The sequence below is a fragment of the Lissotriton vulgaris genome, chromosome 1_1 (assembly GCF_964263255.1).
Source record: "Lissotriton vulgaris chromosome 1_1, aLisVul1.2, whole genome shotgun sequence".
Lineage (NCBI taxonomy): Eukaryota > Metazoa > Chordata > Amphibia > Caudata > Salamandridae > Lissotriton > Lissotriton vulgaris.
In genome coordinates this window covers 348,942,599-348,968,613 of record NC_141685.1, presented here as the reverse complement: position 1 = coordinate 348,968,613, position 26,015 = coordinate 348,942,599, and the positions used below count along the sequence as shown (strand labels likewise).

General features: G+C 49.4%; 1 protein-coding gene across 1 annotated transcript in view; it reads left to right on the top strand.

Moving 5' to 3' along the window:
* The window catches only part of LOC147747165 (cytosolic carboxypeptidase 6-like), a 2,097,334-nt gene that overhangs the window by 1,617,796 nt on the left and 453,523 nt on the right, over positions 1 to 26,015 (top strand). The window lies entirely within an intron of this gene.

Below are 26,015 nucleotides of genomic sequence, written 5' to 3'. Positions count from 1 at the left end.
CACTGTACTTAAAGATATTAGATCTTTAAAAAAATTATGACAGCATATCATAGGTGGCATAATTTGGGTAGTTAATCAACTTTTGGAGACAAAAATGTATTTTGGAACATAGTGTGTCATTGAGATCATGCAATTGCCTTTCATTGCATAGTAAATTATGCAAGTACGGATTGGAATGGCATTGCAGCCTTTCTTCTTTATCAGGACCTGCTGGGACTTCTAAAATCACCATTGTTCCTGTAGCCTGGTTCTCTGTTTACAAAAGCCTTGTGACGTCTTGTACCGGCGGTCAGTTGTACTGCAGTCTTTTCTCTCTCTTTACAAATCAACTGCGGCGACATGCAGAAGTGGCCAGTGGCCATAACATTTATGTCTCTAAATAACCTTTCAGGAGCCCCATTTCTTACCATTTAATTGCCCATTTATGTGTGAGGACCCCAGGTGTTGCTACATTTGTTTTTATTTTAAATTGTTTTTTCTGAAAACTATTTTGTTGTACTGCAAGGTTTTAAGTCTATTAAATATCTAGTGATAATAACATTTTTTGAACTATAATACGTGATTTCAGTGCATCGGGCGGGAGACATGTTCTCATAATTCGCCAGTGAATTTTTAGTGTTTTTTAGGTTGCGGCCCTACCCTTCAACTGAAGAGTTTTCTTGAGATTTTCATAACTACTAACTATAAAGAGAATTTATTGTGAACACTAAAAGGAAGTACTGCCTGATGTGTGCACATTTATTGAACTTAAACAAACGCGTGTTTTACTGAAGTGTTCTCTATGTACACACGTCGCCATCAAAATTGGTTCCATCTTCAACAGGGGATCATGCATACTTCTGGGAACTGTTTGCAAAAGCAGAAACAGACAACCACGTGGTTTATGTCTAACTTTAACCTTTAACCTCGAATATTAATGTAATAGACGTTTCTTCCCGGTTAAATCATAATTTGATTTTAGCATTTGTTTTTCTTGAAATTAGGCCTTCAATTTTTTTTAAATGGCTTACTGTTTTCCTGAATAAAATCAAATTAATTGCCAAATACATTTCATTGATTTAAAAAATGTTTCCCATATTCAGCTATTAGTATACGATAGTTTATTCAGTCCCCAGTTCTTCATGAAAATGTGTCTTGCATTAATGATGTCTAAAACAGTTTCAGACTCAGGGATCAGCCATTTAATTTGGAGGAATATAAAATAATATAAAATAACTTAATTGCTAAGCCTGGCAGGATTGATGGTCGTAGTACTTAACATTTGGGAAAAAGTACATAGAATGTGTTTTAAGTACGTCCCTAAAATATGTGTCAAAATGATGGATGCTCTACCACAGAACAACTAGAATCGCGATTGAAGTCAATTTTTCAATTATTAGAGTGATTTTGTATAGTCGAAGCATATTAAAGGACTGCACCGAAATTAGTTCACTATTAATGACCACCTTATAATTTATTATGGAGATATTGTGTTAATCCATAAGCATCTTGAGCTAGTTATTTCTATTTCTCAATTATAAATATCGAATAAAATGTGGTTGTCACATTATAATTGGAAAAATAATATTACATCAATAGCTTGCATTTCTAATTGGCTACCCAATCTGCTATTGGGCTTTGCGCGATCACTTGCACAAAAAATTTTGCAAATCTAAATTTATTTTGAAAACTCTTTGTATAGACCATACATAAGGACTTGATAAAAGTCGGCATTAGATGAAGCAGCATAATTTGAGTTTGCTCAAAAGATGGACTCGTATTTAGAAGTCTCTTTATTTTCCATTATGTGTTATATTGTTCGTTAGAATGTATGGTAGGATGAGGTCAGACCACCTCAAATTCTAAATTGATTAAAACAAGTTTAGGAAAACACGGGTCCTGTGAATCAATAAGCAAATCGTTTTTCATGCAAGCAGAATACCCCAAAAAAGAATTAATTCAGATGTCTCTGACATCTCCCACACAAAGAGGCAGTGCGTGCGTGAAAGTAAATAGCTCTGCATCATAATAATATAACGCGAGGCATCACGAACTAGCGCATGCGCAAAAATAGTTTTGCGTTGCAGTGCAAAATATGAGCGTCACGCGCGTCCCAAAAAAAATCGCAAACCACCGCAAAAGGATGCAGTGTATTTTGGTGGAAATCCAAACACAAGAAATGACAGAGAATCTTGCCCCACAGCCCATTCCTGTAATGCAGCAGTCAGAAGAGGATCCAGCTACCAATATCTCCATGTGGATGAGTGATATTCTCTGCTTGTAGATTCTTTCCTTCCTCTGTTTTCTTTTCCGCCAAGGTAAGTACGGACAATAACAATCTCCATGGTTGACACAGCCAGTAGATATTTGTTGTGTTTCTGCTAGTAGATCTCCCAGTAAACGGTCCCAGCTCTTTTTGTGCCTGTTTTGTACCGGCGCTATTTTTTCCACGCACATATTTTTCACGCTGCTTCGCGTCACTTTGCTTGACTCTTGTAAGTACCTGTCCCTACAGGGTTTTGGAGTTTTTTGCATTGGTAACCCCGACACACCCACTCTGCATACATTAAATCAACTTTGGCGCAGAGAGACGCAAAACTGCTTGTGCGTCACGCTAACTTTAAAATATGGCGCAAATACTTACTCGCGCCTATCTGACAATGTGTGTGAGATATTACGCTGTGTTGCGTCATGCCAGCACTAGTGCAAACTCTTTGAAAATCTGCCCCTAGATGTTTTAACATACAGAATTTCAAGGACATTGCACCCCCTGATCACATATTTCTTGTGGAATTATAAAGTTGAAAGTGTGCTGGCAGTGGAAAAACTGTGTTGTAAATTACTTCATGGACAAGGTAGAGAGATCTGAATTTGATCCCAAAGTTAACAGGTAACCAGTGAAGGGAAGCCAAGCTGGAGAACGTGTCTAGCCCTCTTTAATTTGGGAAGCGCAAGCACAGCTGCTTTTTGTGCGCCTCCTGGCCTGGTCACCCCCACGCTCCTGTGCCTTCCTGCTCAGCCCCAGCCTCCGAGGACCGTCGAGCACACCAGCCTCCCGCCACCCCAGCCACCCGAGGGCCGCCGAGGCCGCGCCAGATTTTCCCGCCGCCCTAGCCCCGCCCCCCACCAGCCGATTGGCTCCCGCTCCCGCCCCCCCGCAGACCCTCCTGACCAGCTCCCTTTTTATGACGTCCCCAGAGCGACCGTGCAGCGGACGCGCGCAGCGGGAGCGCCGATAGAGCGCCGAAGGCGCGCCAAAGGTAAGCCCGTCTGCGCCCGTCCGCGCCTGGACCGCGCCCAGTGCCAGGACCCCTGGCCCACCCGCCGGACGTACGACGCCGCCACCCTCAACGCACTCAACAGCGGCCGAATCCCGGGATGCTACCGAGCCACCCCGAGACGAACCCACGGACCCTTCAGCTGCCACGCCTGCAAGTTCACCTGCATCCGGACCTGGCCCGCACCAGCACCCGCCAAGCCGAACACCAGCAGCAACCACCTCAAGTGCATCCTACTCAACACCCGCTCCGTCCACAGACACGCCATCGAACTCTGGAACCTCCTCGACACCACAGCTCCTGACGTCGCCTTCCTCACGGAAACCTGGATGAACGACTCCTCAGCGCCCGACATCGCCATCGCCATCCCAGAGGGCTACAAGATCACCCGAAGAGACCGCGGCAACCAGACTGGAGGAGGCATCGCCATCATCTACAGAGACACCATCCGCATCGCAACCAACACCGACGACACCCTGACAACCGCCGAACACCTGCACTTCCAGATCCACACGGACCCCAAAACCACCCTCAGAGGCACCCTCATCTACCGACCCCCGGGACCACGCACACAATTCAGCGAAGACATCGCCGACTTCATCAGCCCGCACGCCCTCCCCTCAGCTGACTTCATCCTCCTGGGGGACATCAACTTCCACCTGGAGAACAACAACGACCGCAACACCACCACCCTGCTTGACAACCTCGCCATCCTCGGACTCAAGCAGCTGGTGACCACCCCCACCCACCTCGCCGGCCACACACTCGACGCTGTCTTCTCATCCAGCAAGGACATCGTCTTCAGCCACGCCACCGGACTCCACTGGACGGACCACAGCTGCGTCCACTTCACCTTCAGAAGATCCACGATCCACCACCACCAGCAACAGGTTGCTCGAAGAAACTGGAACAAGATCACAGCAGACCAGCTCACCGCTTCCCTGAGCCAGCACCCTCCCGCCAGCTCAGCGAACCCCAGCCAGGCCGCCGACAACCTCCCGAAGTGGATCAGCAACTGCACAGACGACCTCGCCCCACTGAGGACCCCGCCTAGCAGACCCGGCAGCAAGAAGGCCCCATGGTTCACCGACGAACTCAAGAGCTCCAAGAAGAACTGCCGAGCCCTTGAGAAAGCCTGGAGAAGGGAGCCAACACCGGACAACATGACCACCCTCAAGCTCGCCACCCGGAAGCACCATCAACTGATCCGCGCCACCAAGAAAACAGCATTCAAGGACCGGCTGGACAACAACGCACACAACTGCAAGGAACTCTTCAACATCGTGAAAGAGCTCTCCAACCCCAACGCCGGAATCAACAACATCACCCCGTCGCAAGACTTCTGCAACTCCCTCGCCTCCTACTTCCACAACAAGATCGCTGACATACACAACAGCTTCAGCCCTCACACAACGCTCCCCACGACCGCACCAACGCCCCCTACCACCACCCTCAGCGCCTGGACCCAGATCAACACAGAAGACACCATCTGCACGATGAACTCTATCCACTCCGGATCTCCGACTGACCCCTGCCCTCACCACATCTTCAACAAGGCCGACGCTGTCATCGCACCCCACCTGCGGGACATCATCAACACCTCCTTCGACACCGCCACCTTCCCTGAGAGCTGGAAGCACGCCAAACTCGGCGCTCTACTAAAGAAACCAACAGCGGACCCCACCGAACTCAAAAATTACCGCCCCATCTCGCTCCTCCCGTTTCCAGCCAAAGTCATCGAGAAGACCGTCAACAAGCAGCTGGCCGCCTTCCTCGAGACGAATGGATCCCTCGACCCCTCACAGTCTGGCTTCCGAGCCAACCACAGCACCGAGACCGCCCTCATCGCTGCCACCGATGACATCCGAGCCCTGCTGGACAACGGTGAAACAGCGGCCCTCATCCTCCTAGACCTCTCCGCGGCGTTCGGCACTGTTTGCCACCGCACCATAGTGCAGCGCCTCAGCAACATCGGAATCCAGGAAAAGGCCCTGGAGTGGATCATCTCATTCCTCGCTGGAAGAACACAGAGAGTACGTCTACCACCGTTCAGATCTGCAGCCACGGAAGTCATCTGCGGCGTTCCTCAGGGCTCCTCACTCAGCCCCAACCTCTTCAACGTCTACATGAGCCCCCTTGCGGCCATCGCACGCCAACACAACCTCAACATCATCTCCTACGCCGACGACACCCAGCTGATCCTCTCCCTGACCAACGACCCCGCCGCCGCCAGAACCAACCTCCACGAAGGGATGAAAGACGTAGCCGAGTGGATGACGACCAGCCGCCTGAAGCTGAACTCAGACAAGACGGAAGTCCTCATCCTGGGCTCCTCGCCCTCCGCCTGGGACGACTCCTGGTGGCCCCCCGCCCTGGGCACCGCACCCAAACCGACAGACCACGCACGCAACCTGGGCTTCATCCTGGACTCCTCCCTCTCCATGACCAGACAAGTCAACGCCGTCTCCGCGTCCTGTTTCAACATCCTGCGCTTGCTACGGAAGATCTTCCGGTGGATCCCCACCGAGACCAGGAAGACGGTCACCCAGGCCCTCGTCACCAGCCGACTGGACTAAGGCAACGCCCTCTACGCCGGAACAACCGCCAAGCTCGAGAAGAGACTCCAGCGGATCCAGAACGCCTCAGCCAGACTCATCCTCGACATCCCCCGATGCAGTCACATCTCCGGACATCTGAGAGACCTGCACTGGCTCCCCGTCAACAAGAGAATCACCTTCCGTCTCCTCACCCACGCACACAAAGCCCTACACGGCCAAGGCCCGAGCTACCTCAACAACCGCCTCAACTTCTACGCTCCCAAATGCCACCTCCGATCGACCAACCACGCCCTCGCCGTCGTCCCCCGCATCCGAAGAGCGACAACAGGAGGAAGGTCCTTCTCCTACCTGGCCGCCTGACCCAAGACCACCTCTCCTTCAAGAAGAAGCTCAAGACCTGGCTGTTCGAGCAGTAGCGGCACCCCCCCCCCCCCCTCCTCCCCAAGCGCCTTGAGACCCTCCGGGTGAGTAGGGCGCTCTATAAATGCCTTGATTGATTGATTGATTGTACCAAGCGCAGTTTGGTAATACCAAATTGACTGTCAGAATAGTCTAAAGGAAATTAAATGAACACGTTCATTATTGCTACTAGGTGTGAAATTAAAAATGAGAAAGAAAATGCCAGCACAGGTAAGGATGAGAAAACAATGCACTGGTTACCAATTTTATTTGTGCCAATAAGAAAAGATCAGGGCCAAACTTTACACCAAAGATTTCACCATCTTTTTAGTAATGGACAATTCTCGCAGGTGAGATGGCCAAGCATTCCGAGAAAGGATGGTAACTACTTGAAAGGGAAACAAAATCTTTATCTTCCTATCTTCCAGTTTTTAGGAATGAAAGCACTGAAAGCTGGTTACTGCTATCATACATTCCTAGAAGGTTGAAAAGAAGAATTTTGCTTTGATATCAACCTTTACAGGTAACAAGATGTGATCTGTATGCACAAATATGTAAATCCTAATGACCAACTCGGATGAGGTTCACAGACAAAATAAAACGCACATGGAAAGGTATGAAGCCAGCGGCACTCCACAATTCAACATTGTCTTTTCAAGATGTTAGTGGAGTTGAAGCCACCTCAAAGGGTAAGGTACCAGATTATTGTTGTCAGAGTATTGTCTAGCCTCATTACCCCCAGGTCCCTTATGTCCTCGTCCCATTCATTACTAAGTGGAGATAACCATCTCCCGACAGAAAAAAACCAGAGGAATGCTGGGACCCTAATACTGCCCCTCCCACCGGGAATACATAAGCAGTACTTACCTAGCATCCCGCCTGTTCTTTTTTTCTCTCTGTCTGTTGGCAGATTGCATGGTGTGCTGGTGCTGCTCCTTCAGGACTGGAGTGGCGGTGCTACTCTTCTCCCCCCCGCCCGGCTGCCTGGCTGTGCGGGCGCGGGGTTTCCTGGACTGTCTCCTGGCCTGCCGGGCTTGCTGGGCGTCAGTCTCTCTTCGAGCCGGTGTTCTGCTGTACTCTGCGTGCACCTCCCGGTCCTATGAGGCTGGGGCTGGAGTTTACGGTTGCTTCCGGGTCGCGTGCTCGTCTTCCCGAGCTTGGCGGGTTAGACGTGCGTCACTGGATGGGCTCCTGCTAGTCTTGGATGTGTCAACGGTGGAGTGGGGGCCTTGTTCCTGGGGTTGGCCCCCACTCAGGGTGAGACCCGCTTGCAGGTTTTTTTGTTACCTTCTGGCTTGCGCTGCACTCTGGAAAGGATGTCCCATTTTTGCTGTAGCTGCCGACTTTGGATCTGGGCGTCAGACTCGAGGCCTGTGCACAGTCCCTGCCCTGTGATTATTTGCCGTTTGCCTTGTACTACGATGTTTTGGCTTCGTGTTGCCTGTGATCCAGTGTCTTCAGGATGTATTGTTTGCTATGACATGCGCGGCACTGTGAAACGGACGTCCCTTTGTACACCATCCCAGCCCTGAGTTTCATTGCCGATTAATTTGTGCTGCAATGTTTTGCTTCGCATTGGCTGCAATGCAGTGTCTTCAAAATGTAGTATTTCATGTGTCCCTTGCTACGTTGGTGTGTGCCCTTCACTTTCTACGCTCGGCCGGTTGGGATTCGAGGGGTATGCGACCGTGGGATGCCTTACATTTCTGGTGTGCTGCTATGTTCTCGAGCGCTGGGGTGCCGTGTCCCTTTACAGCATGTGTTGTTTTTTTCCCATTTACGGTGGGGGCCTTGTTGTGCTGTTGGCCCCCACTCTGGCTGTTTTTGCCCCCTGTTTTTCTTCTAGGGGCCTATGTTAGACTGCTGGTGCCAGTTCTGGACTGGTGGCAGGCAAGCCTTCTTGAACATGCCATGTTCCTGCGTCAGTACCTCCTGGGGATGCCAAGGTTTGTACCGGGGCCTCTTGCTTGGGGAGCATGTGTTCGGCGCTGTGCTTTGTCCCCTCTTCTTTTTTGGGGTATCCCGCTGCTGCCACCGGAGTCCGCACTGCTTGCTTCCTGTATGGGCTCGTGGTGGGTGCTTCTGTGTGCCTGTGGTTGCTTGGACACTCTGGTGTTCTCTGGGGCTCTCTGACTCCGCCCCCGCACCTGCAATGCTTTGGTGAATAGATGGTGCTGGGCGGTCGGGCGCTGTGGTTTCTGTGTTCCTCTTTCTTGGTTAGCGTGGTTGGGGTTTCTGTTCCTGGCCTGCAGCCTTGCCGCCTGCCCGCCCCGGCTCTCGTCTGTTCTCTGGGGTAGGGCGTACTGCGGGTCTTCTCCCTTTGGTTCACTTCTTCGCGTGGTGCCCCTACTCTTGGCCGCTCATGCTTGGAAGTTTTCTTTTCGGGCACTGTTGAGGATTTTTTCCTCTCCGGTGAGTTGTTTGCTGATTCTCTGTGCTGTTGGCTTTCACTCTTTCTGTTTGTGGCCGGCCTCGGGTTGGCTTGGGTTCCTGTCGCCTCTGTGGTGGCTGGTTCCCTTTTTTGCTGGCTCTGCCTTTGCTTGCTCCTGGGGTTCCCTGTGTTGTTGGGGTCTCCCTGCCTGGTTGCTTGCGCCTTGCCCTCTGCTGCTCTTGTGTCAGGGTCGCTTCTCTCTTCTTCGGCGACGGCCTGTTGGGGGTACGTTCTGTTCCCCCTCTACTTCTGGCTCCCTGCCCCGCGGGGTGGTGGGTCGGTGTTCCTGCTCCTGGTGCCACTGCGGGGGGTCCTGTTGGCTCCCCTGGTTCCTGTTGGCCTGCCGTGGTATTCTCTGTTGGTGGCCTTGCCTCTGCTGCCTGTACCTAATTCTAAAGCTTTGCACCAACGGTGGATACAATGGGCATTATCATTGACGTCTCCGGATGTCACGTTAATTTTTGACGTCTCCTTACAGTCGCAGGAGTTTTTGCAGTATGAGTTTGTTCATCCTGCCCTATTGACCATGCGCCCTGTGGATGATTTCCATTGCATCATTTACACTGATGGTTCAGCGCAAGTTGCGCATGGGTCTAAGCATGCATACGTCTCAGCTTGTGCCATTGTGGTTGGTACCATGGTGAATGATGATTTCAAGTCCCATGTTGTACATACGCAGACATTACGGGACTGTACCACCCAATTGGCAGAGCTCCGTGCTCTGATGCTTGCATTAGAGTATTACTGTGTACAGTCTTAAAATGAAAAACTGTTCTTTTGGACTCAGAATGACTTTGTGATTCCAAGGGTAGCACAATAAAACATAAAATGATCTGGGTTCGAGTGGCTGAACTTAAAGAGCAGCTGCCACTCGTATGTAAATCATACTCTCGGTCATCAGCGTGTGGGAGTTCACGCTGTTGGCAATACTTTGGCCGATGAGGCTGCGAAGTCAGCAGTTTCGAAATATATGGTTGCAGCAGTTACACGTTTCAAAAGTAAGATTGATGATGACATCTTGGCAGCAATTTCCGCTACTGAGAAGGGAAGTAAATGTCCTACTGGATTTCCTTCAAAGTATTCTTATAATTTAAGTCCTGATAAAGTTCCTTATGTGAAAATACCGAACGTTGGTGACAGATTGATTCCCAACGCAGACCGCAGGTCCACACTGATTACAGCTGCCCACGAGGGTGTTGCGTCTGCGCATGCGGGCGTTTTGACTACTGTATCTCAGTTACAACAAAGTTTCTGGTGGCTGGTACTGTACAAACAGACACGTGATTATGTCCTTCAATGTGACATTTGTCAGCAGATTAAGCCTTCAACTGCTGCACGTCCGCCTCAGACACAGTTGTACATTTCTAATAGACCACTTGGTTGTGTTTATTTAGACCACTGCGGTCCTTTTTCCTCTGATACTGCGTATAAGTACATCTTAGTTGCAGTTGATTCATGCCCACACTTTTTTTGGGTCTAGCCGCACCGCAGCGCTGATTCACGAACTGTCATAAGAGACTTGCGTGTCTTTGTGGGAATTTTTGCCTGTGTGTGGCACCTTCCATTCGGACTAGGGTCCAGCGTTCGCCTCTAAAGCGTACAAGGATGCCATGAGTTTGTTGGGGGTCCAAGTCAAGTTTTCGTCTCCATACTGGCCTGAGGGTAATAGTGTTGTGGAACGAATGAACCGAGATTTAAAGCAGTCTTTGACAGCCAGGGTTATAGGCATTGGCAGGAACTGGCTAACCCATCTCAATAGCGTACAGCGTGCACTTAATAATCTCCCTAGAAGGTCTTTGCGTGGGCGGACCCCTTACGAAATGCTCTTTGGTATCAAAATGTTCGTCCCGGACCTTGAAGGTCTAGACCAGGTGGTGGCTGCTTCCCCCATTGACGGAGATGAACATTGTCATGTTTGACAGAATCTACAAAAGACGAGAGACATTCTTCCAAAGGAACACTTGCCCTCCACATCAGATGCTGCGTTGCAGATTCCGGTAGTTGGCTGGCTACCCCGAGTTGGAGAACTGGTTCGAGAGAAGATCGCAAAAAAAAAAAGAATTTGGTCCCTCATATCGAGCTCCAGTTCCTGTACTTGGCGTGCAGGGCACAAGAACAGTCATTTTACCTCCACTTCCAGGTCGTAAGGAAAAAAGGTACATCTCCATTGACAATGTAAAATTACACAGAGTGGCAGAGTCTCCTTAGCATGAAGTGTGGCTCAATGGTTATGGTATGTTAAGTGCAACATATATAGCGCGCTAACACCAAAGGCTTCCTGGCGCTTAAAGACTGAGGAAGTGAGGGTAAGGCGTGAGTGACGGAGTTTTAACCAAGGGGAGGGAAGAGGTGAGTTTTGAGTGATTTTTGGAAATTCAGGAGGGGAGGACTGGATTTGATGGAAAGAGGGAGGAGATTCCAAAACCCGGGAGCCAGGTGGGAGAAGCGACGACCACCGAATTTCTTGGTTTTAGCTTTGGGGGTGACTAGCACATGAAGGTGGGCTGATCGGAGGTTGCGCGTTGGTCGATGAGGAATGATTAGAGATTTGAGAAACGCGGGACCGGTGCAGTGGAGGGCTTTGAATGTGAGGCAGCCCACCTTGGAGGCTGCCCTTTGGCCTATTGGTGTCCAGTGTAGTCTGTGAAGTAGAGGTTTTGCCGATTGCCATTTGGGGGTTTTATGAATGAGGCGGGCCGCTTGGTTCTGGACAACCTGAAGGCGGTGCAGCAGAGATTGTGGGAGACCGTAGTAGAGGGAGTTGGAAAAGTCCAGACGGGAAAGTACCAGCGAGATGACAACTTGGGTAAGTGCGGCGGGCGGAAGTAAGTGGCGAACTTTGCGGATCTTCCGGAGCTGGTGCATACAAGATGAAATGACCGCGCCCACTTGAGCTTTGAGGGATAGTTCGGCGTAGATAATCACCCCCAGACTTTTTACTGATTTGACCGGGACTGGGGGGGACCTAGCTCAGAGGGCCAGAACTGCGGACCCCAGTAAGCATGGCTGAGTCCTGGGAGGAGGAGCTCAATTTCCCCGGGGTGTAGCTTCAGTTGATTCAGGTTCATCCAATGTTGGATGTGGATCATGACAGTGTGAAACGTATTGATGGCAGGAGGTGAATTGAGAGGGAGGACAATCTGCAGTTCATCTGCATAGTTGTAAACAATAATGTCCCATTTCTGAAGTGAGTGAATCAAGGGCCGGAGGTATAGGTTGAATAGAAGTGGTGAAAGGGAGGAGCCTTGAGGGACTCTACAGGTCGTGGGGGTTTTTGTTGCGGTATAGGGGCCCAGGCGGACAGCCTGTGTTCTTCCAGTCAGGAAGGACTCGACCCACTTGAGAGCGGTACCCTGGATGCCTGCCTGTCCGACACTGTGGAGAAGGATGTTATGGTCCACCGTGTCGAACACGGCCGACAGATCCAGGAGTACGAGGGGGAACCCCGCGTCCGGTATAAGAGGAGGAACGTAAGAGCGGCAGACCCTGATGCAGAGGTCTGGCCCGGGATCAGGGTTCAATTCCCGCCTCGGCGGGTCTTGGGCTCAATTTTCTTGGACCTGATAATTCTCGCCTCGGTGCCTATTTTAATCTTGGGTCCCACTGTGCAACTCTGGGCAATTGCTTGCTTAATCTCCACAAGGGCCCAAACAGCGCTAGGATGCCTGGCTGCACCTTGGGGTGCCCAGGAGTGGGTGCCTCGCAGGGAAAAAGCCAGGAAGTGTTCCACAGCGGTATTCGTACAAGCGCCGGAAAGACCCCATGTGGGGTGATTCGGTCGCTATACAAGTAATACAACATTTACATTTACATATGACACCTGCGGTCTCTTGTCCATCTATACTGAGAGATTCTGTTTTGGCTCCGGCTCCTAACACCAGGCCTGGCATTTCCATCAAGATCCCTGCTGTTTCAAATCCTTTATTGAGTACCCCACCAGATAATCGTCTTGATACTGAGTATACTTACCCCACAGACTTATCGATGCCTGATCTACAAACCTGTTTGGTAACTGAGTCCAGATTTTCATTTGACACTAACTCTACCACATCAAAGTCCCTTTAAAAAATCTCAGTTTTTGCCACATGGTTTTAAAAAAATGTTTTGATTCCTCTTTGGACCTATATTTGGTTGGTGCTTTTTTCAATTTTTTTGTTCATGTCAATTTGATTTGTGGTGTTTTTTTTCCGTCTTGTAAACAAACACTACGTGGAAGAGAGTACGTCTATTCGACACGTTAATGGAACATTGGCACCCCATTTCTCATCACACAGATTGAAGAGGGACCTGACTTTTGTAAACATTACTGCTTGGCCCGTATTAGATGGGATTGTATGGGATGCTGTTCGATTTCAAATCCATGGGCCCACAGAGGTTATAAATGTACCGAATGTCCTTAGAGTTTCTATGGGGGGGTGTGATTAAACAAAATATAAGCTCTGATGATTGGGATGTTAAAGCCGTAGAGGCCTTGTTTTCGGATTTGAAATATTATGCTGCTTTTGATGCTGAATATTTATATTTAAATTCGGCGAATTATAGTGATTTGTTTTGTTATCAACACTTTGGCAATCATTACCTGCATAAGGCAAACACCAGGAGGAATATGGTTAATTATACACAATGGGAACATTGCCCCGCTCCAATTGAAGGCAGCTCCAGTTCTCTTTTAAAGAGGTTCACCTATTTTACTGATTTTAATCAGTCAAATCCCAATGCATTTTATTTTAAGATGACTGAAAAGCCCACTTCCAAAGTTAGACTTACCAACACAAAATTGTTATATTCCAAGTCCTTTCTTGACCAATTGGCTGTTGGGGGCTATGAGCTGTGGAAAGATACTATTGATCTTAAATCTGTTTGGGGTTCTAAAAGTTGGCAAGTGCAAGGCACTGAAGCTTTACATCGTGCATGTCTCATCCCAAACCATATGTTGTTTTTGAATTCTAATATTTCACAAACCACCTGCTTTGGATTGGCTACTACTAATAAATTAAATGCTCCGTCTTTTCCAGAATTGGAAGAATACCCTGGTTAGGATAATAATATCAGTTTCTCTATCAGGGAATTACAGACCCTTTTGCTGAATTCCACTTTTAACATATCCAGTTTGGATCCTAATGGTTGGTTGTTGTGGCACAAAAGTGCACATACCTGACAACATCGTTTTCTGGGTTTAGCCCTTGGCTACACACAGATTAAGGTGGATCCCCGTTTTGAGAGTGGTCATTCTGTGACTACCTACTCTGTGGGCAAGTTATGTCAGAATTGGCTCAAACACTCCACTTTAGCGTCAGTTAAGCTTCATTTGTTTAAATTGACTGATGATGTTGATCTAAATGATTTTGTCAAGGGCCCTGCTTCCGGCAGATCCAAAAGGTGAACAACAGCATTAACACGCTTTCTTCCCGCATTTACACTCTAGATAATATTGTTTCATCTCTTGTTGATATTGTGCAAGAAGAAGTCTCTGTTTTGTACCATGGTCAAAATCAATTGCGTTCTATTATGCAATTTGCATGGACTTTGCAAACGTTAAAGGCAGGAAAAGTTCTGCGGCACTACATGAACACGTCATCTTTGTTTGCTCGTTTTAACTTGACTGATAAGCAACGTTTTATGTCTGTGAAAGATGCAACTTTTTCTATGTTACATAATGAAAAGTTAGAACTTTTGCCATCTCCTGTGGCCAAGACAAATTCCGCTGTGTGGCTCCTCCATGGGTTAGTAACATTACCTTTCCCTCTGTTGATGTTCAAAAGTTGTATGAAGTACTATGCAATTGGCAGATAGGAACCTCTGGGCACTGCTTATCTCCATGAATCTTGGTCACTGCCTTTTACCTATAGGTGCCTGAGGGAGCAAAAAGAGGTTCATGTGAATGGTGAGGATTGCACAACAACACCAGATCACTCATTAGTGTGTAGGAATATCCAACTGCATGGCTCTTGCAACCAAAATGCGCCTAATTTAGCCTGTGTTTTGAAACGTACACCTACGCCTACTATCATACCCACATTCACATTACTAGCAAACGGAAGTTATTTACTTTTAAATAATGACGATTGTTGTGGGACGGTAGCTGGAATTCCTTACGTCGTTACGGTCTCTGAACGTGTAGTCTGTTGTAAAAAACGTAATGGTTCCTCCTCCACATGGGAAGCTGGATGTTTCCATCTGGCCTTCGATTCTGACCTTGAAAGCAGAGTTCAACAAGATGAGTCGCATAAGAGCTCTTTTGTCACAGAAAGAAGTCACCCTCACATCTACTCGTGAAACATTTGTCCTTCACGTGGTAAACACCCGCACAGAGGTGCATGCTTTAGTAAATATGGATTTGCCCTTGCATTTCGGGGAATTAATTCACAGTATCTTTAATGATTCCTCCACCACGGGGCTGGCTCACTTTTTTAAGGTTGTTAGTAGTGGCCTTGTGACTTCTTTTCAAACTTAGGGCCTCATTAGGATGGCGGACGGACCTGCGTCTGTCCGCCACACCTGATGTGGAGAGACCGTCCGCAGGGGCAGCGACGGTCCCTCCGTGCAAATTAGGATGTGACTGCCACCCTGGCGGTCACATCCCATATCTGTAACCTTGCGGCGGGTGCTGCTTTTAGCAGCGCCCGCCGCAAGGTTAAATTTGCATGCTTTGCATATGCATGCACAAAGCGTCAGGCACCGCGCGGTGCCTGCTGCTTTGCGCATGCATATGCAGGGGGGTACCATAGGTACCCCCCATGTGCACCCCCCAACACCCTGGGGGCCCGCAACGGACCCCCAGAAGCAAAGGTCCACATGCTTCTCCAGGCGGAAAATCCACCGCGGAAAAGCATGTTCCCTCACCCTTCGTAATTTGGCTGGCGGTGTATTGCAGACACCGCCACCAAATTGCGGACAACATCCCTCAGATCAGCGGCGGACGGACTTGCCATCCGCCGCTGATCCCACCTCCATCCTAATGTGGCTGGTGGTGTTTTGGAGGTCCGCAGCGGTGAATCTGCATCCTCTGGGCCGGCGGTGGCTTCCGCCGGCCCGGAGGATGCGGATTCACCGCCATTCTAATCGACCCCTATATTTGGTGTCTTCCTGGCATTTTTTCATTCGTTTTTTTCCAGACTGTTTGGTGGATTTCCCTTAATGCTCGCTCTGGTTGCAGGTGTGCTTCTGTTGCTTTGTTTATTTCAAAATGAATGCACGTCCTGTGTTACAAGATGATCCGCCATGGCTGCTGCTGCTCCGCAACCGAATGCTTGATTATTATGGAGCGCTGCCTATTGCTACATTGAGTGCAGCTTATGGATATCGTTTCGATTTTCCTTTTTCACATGCGTCCAGCCTGTCTTTCATTACCTGACCTGCGATTTCGAATGGGCTCTGGATTTGTGTCTCTGCAATACGGTGTCTCCCAACGCGGATCAACTGATGAGCCCCTTAGTTGCTCATGAATTGCTTTGTTCTAGAGATGGGATTATGGCCTTGACAGCGATGCATAGAGTCCTGGGACGGTGGAAGGTTTTTGCAGCGGCACATGCCTTATTGGCATGCAGTTACATTGAAGAAAACCCAAGTTGTCCTCTGATGGTACTAGAGGCTCCGGTTATTGAGGAACATGAATGTTCCTTCCCATTACTGAGTTGGATGGCTGAAATGTTTTCGGATGAGAACAATGATTTCCTGTTGGAGGCTGTTGCAACGTACTGTGCATATACACTATTGGTAAGAGATGCCCCTTTCGTGGCCGACGTCACATGATGGACATCAGATTTATTTATTTTTTTATATTTTTTGCCATCTCCATTTTTTTATAGGTCCATTGACTTCACTGTGCCCGTTAAAGCAATTCTTGATTTGAAGTGTTTTCAAAATTTGGAGTTTGCTCCAGTTTTTCCACGGTGGCAATTTGAACTTGATTCTGACTCTTGAACTTGAAATCTGCATTCCAAATTTGCCCCTTTCTTATCCGTGCTCAGATCAAGGGAGGGTGCCGTTGGGCTGAGCCTTGCATTCACACAGTGTTAAGTTGACATGAGCTTATTGGAAGTTTAAATGCCATTTTTCCTTTCTGCTGCCTTTTGCACACGACACACACTTTTTTTAATTGTTTGGAGTTTAGCAGAGTGTTTTGCTTCACACGAGAATAATATGTTTGTCTACATTAGTAGACTTGCTTGGTAAGCTTAGTCTGAACAGTGAGTGCCGAGGCCTTCAAGGTTATTTCAACACTGGTTGTTGTTCGGACTGATCAGCGCACATTCTAGACATAACACATATGCAGCTGTGGCCTCCTCTGATATTGACGTGTTTAATAATGCACTGGGTAGGCATGATCACACACACTTGGAGAACATTTGTATGCTGAGAGCTTGTGCAGAATTTTATGTGATCCACTTCTGCTAAATACCAGAGGTATGAGGCCGCCTATGTAATGCCAAAGAGACCTTCTGTAGTTATAAAATAACCTACTAGCAAGGGAGGGTGAAATATAGGTATATATTTAACCTGTTTCCATTTAGCTATAACATGCTTTCTGACTTTGTATTTTATGGAATAGTAACTATGCTGATAATCTAATCTTGTTTCTAATAATATGTCTGCTTGTATTAGCTAAGTAGCTGCGCATGAGAACACGGCGTTAGAAATAAATATTTCAAACTTGCTCATGTCTCTTTTTACTCCCTGTTTTGGACTGGTATGAGAGTATAACGAAAAAGTGTACTTGTTTTCCACATTGCCTGAGGTAACCTAAGTCGCATGTTCTGGGCTGTCTAATCATTGGTTTCTTGGCTATAGGACTGAGAGCTAATGAGACACTGATGCTAGTCTGGTAGGGGATGTTGGGTACTAAGGTGAGTTTTGGCACACCCTAATTCACTAAGTCTCTGTGCACAGTTCTGTGTAGGAGCAGAATCCCTGCAAAAGTCTCTTTTCCAACCATGGCATTTGAAGTCAATGAAACCTCACTGTGGTACTCTGTACAAGTACTAGATCCCTTCCATAAAGGGGAATTTCCTCCGTAGTTTCAAAAGTGCTGCATCATTTTTGACTGCTTCTATTGCTCTGAGGGCATAAGCACCCAGCTCAATGCAAATGTTGCAGAACCTGCCCTAAGAGTCGCAATCTTCAAGTACACCAGTATTGGCAAGGAAAGTATGTCAGTGGCCAGAGTTAACAAATTGTGTACTGGCAGTTTTGGTGTTACCCATCTCAAGTGCCAATGTTGAGAGGGCCTTTTCACAGAAGTTTACATGGGAGGAAAGAGCAAACAAACGTACATGACCAAAGACTCACTGTAGAAGTATTGTTTGTGCACTACAATATGTTTAATTTGCAAAAATCTATTTGGACCTCATATACACTTTAAGTACACTGTCTATATACCATGCAATATCAGCGCAGAAAGCAAGCAATATTAAAATTAAAACATTACATAAACACCGGAAAAACACTGTTTCAGTTGTTTTCAATGGCACGAAAATGTGTAACCACTGATAGCCACTGGTTTTTCAAGAAATTAAAATCCTGAAAACACTGAAAAAACCCCACCAGAATTTACTAGGCCTGGGCAGTAAAGTCCGTTCCGCTTGCAGAATTTGGGTAAGTTCGCGTTCCGTGGGGAACGCGGAATTGCCAAAATTTCTACGATCCGCGGCTTTGCAGAATTTTTGCTTGTTCGCACTTTCAAAATGCGTGTTCACAAGATATTTCTCCCCGAGCACGCAAACAGCATTCGCGAACCGGAAAAAAGCGCCAGGAACGGGCGGAAAAAGCAATTCCGCGTGTTTGAGGAACTTTTGCGCGCTCGCAGAGATTTTTTACCGTTTTGCAGAGCTTTGCGTAGCGCGACTACACAAACTCCCCCCACCCCTAGAATTTACCAAAAATAGAAACTGAAAACAGGAAAGCCTAAATATAACTTACTGAGGCTTCATTAAAGTGTTATGACTTATTTTTTAAGAAAGGCATTATATTGTGCTGTTACTGGTGGTATTATAAAGTGGGGAGATTAGTTAAATGGGGTAGTACTATATATGGTGTCAGAGGGGTGGCAACACATATAATTGCTTTTGGTGCCATGAGAATCCTAGCTCCAGCCCTAAGGTTACCTTCTAGCCATCAAACGAGCTCGCTGATGGGGGACATAAATCATAGAAATTAGCGTCTAAGATAAAGGTCGCTTGGTTGAATCATTAACAGGCAGCTCAGTCTCTCATGCTTCTGAGGTCGATACAACTAGTACCACTGAGATTGGTAAATATACACATAGTTCGTACAGTGCACCACATAAATGCAGTGATCGAAGCATGCCCAGTCTTGGTGTTAAACCTGTTGATAAGCCATCCTTGACTTCATGCGCACATCCCTGCACTTTACTCTATGCCAGGTCCAGAAAGTCGAGAAATCTGAACCCTGAACCTATTGTTCCATTACACAATCACAATGCACCTGGTCTGTCACCAGTTACATGATTTCTTTAAGGTGTCATACATTGTAGTCCTAAGAACGGTTTCCAGCACATGAACCAAGGTCTATAAAGGGTTTATTTTCCAATTGTGTAAGTCCTTTCGGCTGCTATTACGAGGTGCAGTTGCGGCGCCACTCTGTCACGGCCATGCAGGAGATGTGAAAGGTGTAAAACGTTGACCAAGCTGATATCAACACTGATCTGTCCTGGGAGGTAATAGATTGGATCGTAAGGGAGAGACATGCGAGCATGGTCTGCATGGGTGCAGTAAGTGAAACAAGAACAGGAAGCAGAGGGTCCACTAACCTGTTCAGGCCTTTCTATGTGTAGAAGCACGTGTTGCGCTAGGAAATAGTCAAGTTGTAAAAGTAGAGGCAAAAATAATATCCTTACTGTTTGTAAAACCTCCCTAAAGTCAGTAGCATGTGTAGCACAGGAAGCCACATCTGTGCTCTCTGTTTATTAAGGGTGAAAGCTTTTCAGTGTACAGGTACTCGTGCTGCACTACAAATTAGTGCATTTATCAAAATACAATTGAAAGCAATATCCCTACTGGTTGCGAGACCTCCCTTAAGTCAGGAACGCTTGTAGTCCAGGAAGAATCATTATAGTAAATTATATGCGTACCTATAATAGTGCTGGAGATGACAAGCAGAGCTGTCTAAAAGCCCTAAGAAGCAAGGTTTGTGTATAGAGGCTACATAGGCTAGCAAGAGTGGGCATGGTGCGCTCTCTTACGCGTTGTGGGTTAAATTCCGGCATACAAGTTTCATTCGGTGTGCAAAAAGTTTTCTGTTTGGGCGTTTTTTTTAAAGGAGGGAGAATCATTAGTCTCTCTACAGTGCCGTAAGAAGAAAACAGGACCGTCTTCAGTCGTCTCATAATCGCCATATTGGCGTGTAGTGCACTAATCATTGGGTAATGAACCCATGTAGATTTTAAGAGTTTGTCAGCTCATGGAACATTCAGAAATGAGCTAATTATATGGTAAATTGGCCGATATTTCTACAGATATTTATAATACAGTTAATGCAGATGCAGAAAATGTAAAATGTAAATCCCGGCATAAAAGTTTCCCTGTCTCTCTTGACTACATTGTAGAGGGACTTATGAATCTCCCTCCTTAAATATTTCGCCCAGTGAGAATATTGTTTGTATTCCGAATGAACTGTGTATGTCCCTTAACATTACCAATATTAGCATACCATTTATAAACAAGCGCCCGGCCTCAGCAACAAAAAGGAGCACTAGAGTGAGAGCCTTCTTCGGCTCCGGGGGGCCTAGTGAGTGCGCTTTGCCCCATTTTGTGGGGGGGAGGCTGGTAAGCCACCCTTGACCTCGCCAGGTAGGTCGCTCCCTCCCCGCTGCAGCTCCACCAGTGCCTGTGTGCCCCTGTGCTCGGTTCTGCTCAGTTCCACTGTGCCCAGCACTCTGCTCCGGTGAGCCCTTCTTCCTTTTGGGTGCCCACCTTTCTTTCTTTCCCTTGTGCCCCTCACGCTCCCGCACCCTCCCCGCCCGCAGTTCCCACCACTGCTGGTCCTGCAGCCCGCCCCGGCGTCCATTTGTCTCAACCCTGCCACCCGCCTCCCAGCTGCTCCTCCCTCCCACCTCCCCATATAACGGCGGCCGCTGCGCAGTGAGGAGAGCGACCCTTGACCTCGCCAGGTAGGTCTCTCCCCCCCGCTGCAGCTCCACCAGCGCCTGTGTGCCCCTGTGCTCGTATCCACTCGGAACTGCTGTGCCCAGTCCTCTGCTCCTGTGTGCCCATCTTCCTTTTGGGTGCCCACCTTCCTTTCTTCCCCTTCTGTTCCTCACGCCCCGCTCCCTCCCCGCCCACAGTTCCCGCCGCTGCTGCCCCTGCGGCCCCGCCCCTGCGCCCATTTGTCTCACCACTGCCACCCGCCTCCCAGCTGCTCCTCCCTCCCACCTCCCCATATAATGCGGACATGCGCAGCGGGCGCGCTGCGGCACTCCAATGGCGCGGCTATGGCAAGCCCGTCTGCAACCCGTCTGCGCCTGGGCCGCGCCCAACAACAGAACCCCTGGCCCCCTAACCAACTAAGACGCCAGCACCCTCATTGGTCTCAACCCAGGTTGGTCCCCCACCTGCTGCAGGGCCCCCCCGAAGCGCACCCCCGGTCACTTCACCTGCCTGAACTGCAGTTTTTCCTGCATCAAAGACACAGAGACTCCCACCACGACAGAACACAACAAGCTCCGATGCATCCTGATCAACACCCGCTCCGCACGCAAACACCCCGTCGAGCTCTGGGACCTACTCGACACTGCATCACCAGACGTCGCCTTCCTGACTAAGACCTGGATGAACGAAGCCTCCTCTCCAGACATTGCCATAGCCATCCCCGACGGATACAAGATCGCCCGCAGAGACCGCACCAACGGAGTCGGAGGTGGAATAGCCATTGTTCACAAGAAGACCATCAGGGTCTCAACAAACACCGACAACACTCTTAGTACCGCCGAGCACATGCACTTCCAGATCCACACAAACCCCAAGACCACCCTAAGAGGCACCCTCGTCTAAAGACCACCCAGACCCGACCACAATTCTGCGACGCCATCGCCGACTTCATCAGCACGCACCTACTGACCTCCACCGACTACATCCTCCTCAGAGACCTGAACTTCCACCTCGAGAACAACAACAACAGCAACTCCTCCACCCTGATAGACAACCTCGCCAACCTCGGACTGGAACAGCTCGTAACGACGCCTACCCACATCGCCAGACGCACGCTAGACTCCATCTTCACCTCAAGCCACCACGTCTCCTTCAGCCACGTCTCTGAACCCAGCTGGACCGACCATCACTGCATCCACTTCACCTTCCGGAAACCCGTCGCACATCACCGCACCCTACAGATCCCCCGTCGCCGCTGGGGCAAAATCACCGAAGCACAACTACAGACAAACCTCGCACTCAATCCTCCTACCAACCCCGCCAACCCCGACGACGGTGCGCGCACCCTCCAGCGATGGATGGATGACTGCGCCAATACCCTAGCCCCACTGAAAAACAAACCCTCAAAAACACCAGCAAGAGAGCCAACTGAATCACCCCAGAACTCCTAGCGTCTAAGCGCACCTGCCGGAAGCTGGAGAACATATGGCTCAGCGAGAAGTCACCAGGCAGCCGCACTGCCCACAAAGACGCCATCTGCAACCACCACCGCCTCATCAGGACCGCCAAGAGAGCCTCCTTCAAAAACCATCTCGACAACAACATACACAACAGCAAGGAGCTGTTCAACGCCGTTAAAGAACTCTCCAACCCCAGCTTCAACGCCAACGACATCCCGCCGTCGCAAGCCCTGTGCGACTCCCTCGCCACCTTCTTCCACTGCAAGATAGGCGACATCCACGACAGCTTCAACCCCCGGACGACCCAAACAGGCCCCAACACGCCGGACCTACCTCACCCCACCGACCACGACCCCCTGACAACCTGGGCCTACGTGAGCATCGAAGACACAATCAACCCCTCTCCCCCAGCGCCTTGAGACCCTCCCGGGTGAGTAGCGCGCTTTATAAATGTTGTGATTGATTGATTGATTGATTGAGACCATGGGCACAATCCACTCTGGCTCACCGTCTGACCCTCTCCCACACCACATATTCAACAAAGCCGGCAGCTCCATCGCACCCCACCTGCACAACATCATCAACCTCTCCTTCGAGATCGCGACCTTCCCTGATAGCTGGAAACACGCCGAGATCACCGCCCTACTGAAGAAACCCAAGGCCGACCCGAGCGAACTTAAAAACTTCCGGCCCATCTCCCTGCTTTCGTTCCCAGCTAAGGTCATCAAGAAGATAGTCAACATCCAGCTCACCCGCAACCTTGAATACAACAACATCCTAGACCCCTCCCAGTCAGGATTCCGCAGCAACCACAGCACTGAGGCCGCCCTCATCGCCGCCACAGACGACATCAGGATCCTACTGGACAACGGCAAGACGGCGGCGCTCATCCTTCTGGACCTCTCCGCCGCCTTCGACACCGTCTGCAACCGAACACTACGCACTCGACTCCACGATGCAGGGATCCGAGACAAGGCCCTGGAATGGACCTCCTCCTTCCTCTCCGGCAGAACCCAGAGAGTCCGCCTCCCCCCGTTCTGATCCAAAGCCTACAAGATCATCTGCGGCGTCCCGCAGGGCTCCTACCTCAGCCCGACGCTGTTCAACATCTACATGGGCCCCTCGCATGCATCGCCCGACATCACGACCTCAACATAATCTCCTACGCCTACGACACACAACTCTCTCACCAAGGACCCCCTCACCGCCAAATCCAACCTCCACCAGGGAATGAAGGCAATCGCCGAATGGATGGAGGACAGTCACCTTAAGCTGAACACAGACAAGACGGAGATCCTCATCCTTGGACCCAACCCCTCAGCACGGGACGACTCCTGGCGGCCAGCGTCACTAGGGACACCCCCTGCAACCACGCACGCAACCTGGGAGCCATCCTCGACTCGAAGCTCACCATGACCAAACAAGTCAACGCTGTCTCCTCCACCTGCTTCCACACCCTCCGTATGCTCCGCAAGCTCTACAGATGGATCCCGACTGACACAAGGAAAACAGTCAGCAGCAGGCTCGACTACAGAAGAGCCCTCTACGCCGGCGCACCAACCAAGGTCATCAACAGACTGCAAAGAATCCAGAATGCCTCTGCACGCCTGATCCTCGACGTCCCGCGCCGCGACCACATCACCCCCCACCTCAGGAACGTGCACTGGCTCCCTGTCGACAAAAGAATCTCCTTCAAGCTCCTGCTCCACGCACACAAGGCACTTCACAAGACCGACCCGGCCTACCTCAACAGTCGGCTCTCCTTCTACGAACCCAACAGGAAACTCCGCTCCGCAGACCTCTCCCTGGCCACCGTCCCACGCATCCGTAGAGCCACAGCTGGAGGCAGATCCTTGTCCCACCGCGCCACCACAACCTGGAACACCCTCCCCCTCATCGTACGACAAACCGAAGACCTTCTAACCTTCAGGAGGCAACTCAAACCTCTCTGTTCGACCAGTAGCAACAGCACCCCTCTTTCCCCCCAGCGCCTTGGAATCCTAGCGGGTAGGTAGTGCGCTCTACAAATGGTATTGATTGACTGATTGATTGATTGATTGATTAAGTGCCATGCCAGAACTGAATTCACGAGGTCTCCACTGAGACCAGCTTAGTGCGTTGAGCCCCCGGCTCTCGGGCAGCACTGTAACTTTAAAGCAAAGGTGTAGCTTAGGTTTTTCCAATTGTTGCTCGAGACCCTTCAAAGAGATTCCACTAAAGCAGATGAGCACAGTACTTTGCCGGTGGGAAACTGGAAAGAGAAACACACAGGAAAGAACAGGAAATAGAATGCCTACAATCAATAGAAATGCGGAAAAGTAAAGTGACAAGGATCAATACGAAGTGAAGGCTTTATGTAAGTCCCTTTAAAGATATATTTCATACAATAGGTTTACAAATGATTTCAGAAGCACAGCTCAAGCGCTGTGCCGGTGTAACCTCAAAAGATGGCAGACTTTTGCTGACCTGGTAGCCATCCACTAGCAGAGCCTCCATCCACCCTCCCTTCCCCCAAAGGTTCCTTTTCTGCACCACCTCCCAAGCATGTTTTTCATATTACCCCAACTTCTCCCAAAGGTTTTATTTTCATTTGCCCCAATTTCGTACACGTTTGGTTGATGTAAAATTGATAGATAATTCTCCCATAGTTCCACCGTTTTGGATTCCCCAGGTTCCTTGACATAATTAATGAGACCCTATGTCCGGATGGGTGAAGTATGTATTAAAGCTTGGCTGAGGGGCATCGCGTACGTACTGAGAGCATTAATTAAATACGGGACACAAGTGGTACAGTGCCGACTACCGCTGCTGGGCCCGCCTCTTTATTTATATAAGCGCATTACGTCATGCGCCAGTGTGTACGTTTAGGCTCAGTACTTCCATGGACTAGACCGCCACCCCACACTGAGAACACTACATTCCTCTTCACCTTAATTAAACACAACACCAACAATTTTTTAACTCTCTGTTACCAGTTCTGGGAAAGTCCCACTCGGCCACCTGATGCCGTCCATCTGCATAGCCAAACCCCTGGATGGAGCCCTCACACAAAGAACCCTGCCAGACGGGATGAAGGGGCAGGATTACTTCTAAGGCGGTACTGTAACCGATTGTTTCTGGGAGGGATCGGAGACGGAGCCTCTTCTATCTCGGTGCGCCCACCGGGAGACTCCGGCGGGCAGCAGGCTAGCTCACTCTCCAGATTCCTTTGCAGAGACGGGGACTCTTGACTTGGAGTGCTCAGGCTGTCTCTGAGAACATTCTAGCACCGAGGTCACATCCTACCGATGATCTCCGGTTTGGACTTGCATTTCCACTGTCTCGAACTGTGAGACTTGGGATCCCAACATGTACTTTCTTGAAAAAGGACACATTTCATGTAAGTTCTTCCATGCCTTTCCGGGCAGTGACCTTTGTACTTCTTCTGCGAGTTACTGTCCATGGAGATTGTTCAAATGGGAGGTGGAATTTACTCCCCGGATGTCTGTCCCTGACTTACACCTTGTCTCCTGCATGGATGTTTGACGCTTTTGCCTTTCTGTTGACGCTGGACTGGACATTTGTGGTGCTTCTTTTCGCTAGGACTCGAGTCCTATCAATGGGGAAGGAACCCATGTCGGGTGCCGGTGGATCGTGTCTCTTACAACCGGGCCCATGCAGGCAAGTCCTGGTGCTCGCTCCGTTGTGAGATGGGACGTTAGATGGTATTCCCTCAGGAAGCTGTATATCGCTCATTCCAGGGGCGCTTCTTCGGCATGAGCAATGCGGATGACCTTGTTGAGGGTGCGCATAAACCGCTCAACTTC